The following is a 4,587-nucleotide window of genomic DNA, read 5'->3' on the forward strand; positions in this document are numbered from 1 at the left end:
TTCCCTTAATTATAACATTTCTAGTATGTTTTTAAAAGGATACTAGCAACCTCCTTTTAAGAAATTGCACAACTGTTTGCTGATTTTAGCATGCACTGAGGACGTTTTGCACTTTAGAAGAATAAATGAAGATTGCTTACCTAACACAGCAAACGAATTTCAAGAATTTTTTTTTTTTTTTTTTTTTTTTTGATGGATTCTACAATCAGGGATTAAAACGAATTGTCTGTAGACCTTAAATGCAGGCTATTTTTTATTTTTTTTTATTCGTTACATTTCCAAGTTAATGATTACAACGAAAAAAAACACTATGTAATAAATTCCAGTCACTGTAATATCCTCATCCTTTTGATACAAAACCATATATATATATATAGCTTTGTATCAAATGGATGAGGATATTATATATCTATACCTACATATAATTTTGTTTCGTCATATTCGTGATTTATTCATTTATATATGAAAACTTCGTTTTGAATAGGCTATACCTTATGTATACAGGACAGGTTATAACAAACTCATAACTTCATAACAAACTTTTAGAAGTAGTAAAAAATTAAGGAATTAGCCTGTATTCAATAGATGGGGCAATAAGCTTTTTTTTCTTAACTTGTGTTAGACTGCCGATCGAAATAAATAATACTTGATCATCTTTAAAAATGAGAGAATCACTGACATAATTTAGGCTATCGACTGCATAAAAATGAAACTATTTAAATTTGCAGGTTAACTTATGAATTGAAAAAGACAAGAAATAAAGCACAACAACAGAGATTTTTCCTATCAAGAAAAATGTTTGATAAAATTACAAAATTAACGCTGAATGATATATGACAGGAAACACTTCTCCGCTATAGCTGCACTTGCTGTCAGTGACAAATATTAAATGTTTAAAAAATCTTTGTGAAAACGAATGGCAATGACTGGTTCTTGGATTCTAAGATTATTATCTTTAGACACAGTCTGACACTTTTTTGCCAAGAACAGACCCAGACCTACTGGGCACTATCCGTCCTCAAGACCCAATTCCATTCATGGCTGTAGCGTGTCGGCTTTAGTTTCACGAATTTATCATAATTGGGACGCTAATCGGCCATTTTAATTGAAAGATGAAGGCGGTGATATTAATGTTGTCCACTAGATGGAGCCACAGGAGAATGAATCTTCTACCCCTAATATAAGTGGGACTGACAGCTTGATATCCATTTTTCCCAGTGAACTCATCTGGCCACAGCACACGTGTCCACTGTCTCTTTGACTATCTGAGATGAGCTCTGGCCCAGTGGACCAGCAGCATCACTTGATATATAGCTTTCTGATGAGCCAAACCTGATAACCTTATATATTACTAATTTACCCTGCTCACAAACTGCTCCAAAACAGCCCAATTTAGATATTCTAAAACCCTGTTTTATTTTGCCTCTGTCCCGTTTTTTAGTGTGGTGTAGCCATCAAAATCAAAATTTATTTATATTTACAAAATATATTTAAGTTGGTCAGTGAAACTTTGAAAATCTTTTCTTTGTACCTTTGTCAATTAAATAAAAGTTAAAGAGAATAATCAAATCAACAGATTCCTGATTTTTATTGCATTTTACAATTTGTTATTAAATGATTAAACATTTATCTGAAACATTACGTATTGTTCTTGTTGGGATTTTTATTCATGCTGGAAAATGTATTAATTATTTTAAAAACATTGTGTCTATTTTGTATTTTTTTAGTCATCAAAATAATTGGATAATAAAATGAAAGTGTACTTTGATTTTTATTCTTATGATTTTTTTTCTATTGATCTAGTATTCTAACAATCTATAACTTATGATTTCATTCTTAGCTTAATTCCATGTGCAAGGAGAGTATGAACAGTGCCTTCAAGTGATGAGATTTTAAAAACAAAAACAATAACTTTTTTTGTATCACAGAAGAAAGAAAATAACAAAAGGACTGAAATTAAATTAAAATGATTAGCCTATAGTGATTACTTGGTTTTGAAGTTCTTGATTTTCGTTAACTATCCCTTTAAGTAAAATGCAAATACATCCCTTTAAATAAAATAAAACACAAGGCTATATCCATAAAAAAAACGTGTATCATTCGTCCTTTCCATTTTCAATTGATAAATGAAAATCAAAAAATGAAAATCTGATTGGTTTTTTTGTTATTTGATTTTGAATCAGAAACGAAAAATGAAAATTGTCTTGTTTTTCATATTTTAAAATTTCGTTTTGGATCAAAAATACAAAATTGAAAAGGGTCCACACAACAGAATCTGTTTTTAATATTTAATTGCTGGGTTCCCAGCAAGCAATTTCGCGTCTAATAGACGTCTAAACACAGCCCAGACGTCTAGGGTAAATCGAGGCTAATTTTGGGCTGTCAGTGAAAATCTAATAGACGTCTAAACATAGCCCAATCTATTGAATGACTACATATATACGTCTAATAGACGTCTAACCATAGCCCATAAAAAGGACAGCTATTGAATGACTACATATATACGTCTAATAGACGTGTAACCATAGCCCAAGAATACACAGCTATTGAATGACTACATATAGCCCAAGAATAGACAGCTATTAAACGACTACATATATACGTCTGATAGACGTCTAACCATAGCCCAAGAATAGACAGCTATTGAACGACTACATTTATACGTCTAATAGACGTCTAACCATAGCCCAAGAATAGACAGCTATTAAACGACTACATATATACGTCTGATAGACGTCTAACCATAGCCCAAGAATAGACAGCTATTGAACGACTACATTTATACGTCTAATAGACGTCTAACCATAGCCCAAGAATAGACAGCTATTAAACGACTACATATAAACGTCTAATAGACGTCTAACCATAGCCCAAGAATAGACAGCTATTGAATGACTACATATAGCCCAAGAATAGACAGCTATTAAACGACTACATATATACGTCTAATAGACGTCTAACCATAGCCCAAGAATAGACAGCTATTGAACGACTACATATATACGTCTAATAGACGTCTAACCATAGCCCAAGAATAGACAGCTATTGAAAGACTACATATAGCCCAAGAATAGACAGCTATTAAACGACTACATATATACGTCTAATAGACGTCTAACCATAGCCCAAGAATAGACAGCTATTGAAAGACTACATATAGCCCAAGAATAGACAGCTATTAAACGACTACATATATACGTCTAATAGACGTCTAACCATAGCCCAAGAATAGACAGCTATTAAACGACTACATATATACGTCTAATAGACGTCTAACCATAGCCCAAGAATACACAGCTATTGAACGACTACATATATACGTCTAATAGACGTCTAACCATAGCCCAAGAATACACAGCTATTGAATGACTACATATAGCCCAAGAATAGACAGCTATTAAACGACTACATATATACGTCTGATAGACGTCTAACCATAGCCCAAGAATAGACAGCTATTGAACGACTACATTTATACGTCTAATAGACGTCTAACCATAGCCCAAGAATAGACAGCTATTAAACGACTACATATATACGTCTAATAGACGTCTAACCATAGCCCAAGAATAGACAGCTATTGAATGACTACATATAGCCCAAGAATAGACAGCTATTAAACGACTACATATATACGTCTAATAGACGTCTAACCATAGCCCAAGAATAGACAGCTATTGAACGACTACATATATACGTCTAATAGACGTCTAACCATAGCCCAAGAATAGACAGCTATTGAACGACTACATTTATACGTCTAATAGACGTCTAACCATAGCCCAAGAATAGACAGCTATTAAACGACTACATATATACGTCTGATAGACGTCTAACCATAGCCCAAGAATAGACAGCTATTGAACGACTACATTTATACGTCTAATAGACGTCTAACCATAGCCCAAGAATAGACAGCTATTAAACGACTACATATAAACGTCTAATAGACGTCTAACCATAGCCCAAGAATAGACAGCTATTGAATGACTACATATAGCCCAAGAATAGACAGCTATTAAACGACTACATATATACGTCTAATAGACGTCTAACCATAGCCCAAGAATAGACAGCTATTGAACGACTACATATATACGTCTAATAGACGTCTAACCATAGCCCAAGAATAGACAGCTATTGAAAGACTACATATAGCCCAAGAATAGACAGCTATTAAACGACTACATATATACGTCTAATAGACGTCTAACCATAGCCCAAGAATAGACAGCTATTGAAAGACTACATATAGCCCAAGAATAGACAGCTATTAAACGACTACATATATACGTCTAATAGACGTCTAACCATAGCCCAAGAATAGACAGCTATTAAACGACTACATTTATACGTCTAATAGACGTCTAACCATAGCCCAAGAATAGACAGCTATTAAACGACTACATATATACGTCTAATAGACGTCTAACCATAGCCCAAGAATAGACAGCTATTGAATGACTACATATAGCCCAAGAATAGACAGCTATTAAACGACTACATATATACGTCTAATAGACGTCTAACCATAGCCCAAGAATAGACAGCTATTGAACGACTACATATATACGTCTAATAGACGTC

This window comes from Garra rufa, chromosome 6 (genome assembly GCF_049309525.1).
Source record: "Garra rufa chromosome 6, GarRuf1.0, whole genome shotgun sequence".
NCBI lineage: Eukaryota > Metazoa > Chordata > Actinopteri > Cypriniformes > Cyprinidae > Garra > Garra rufa.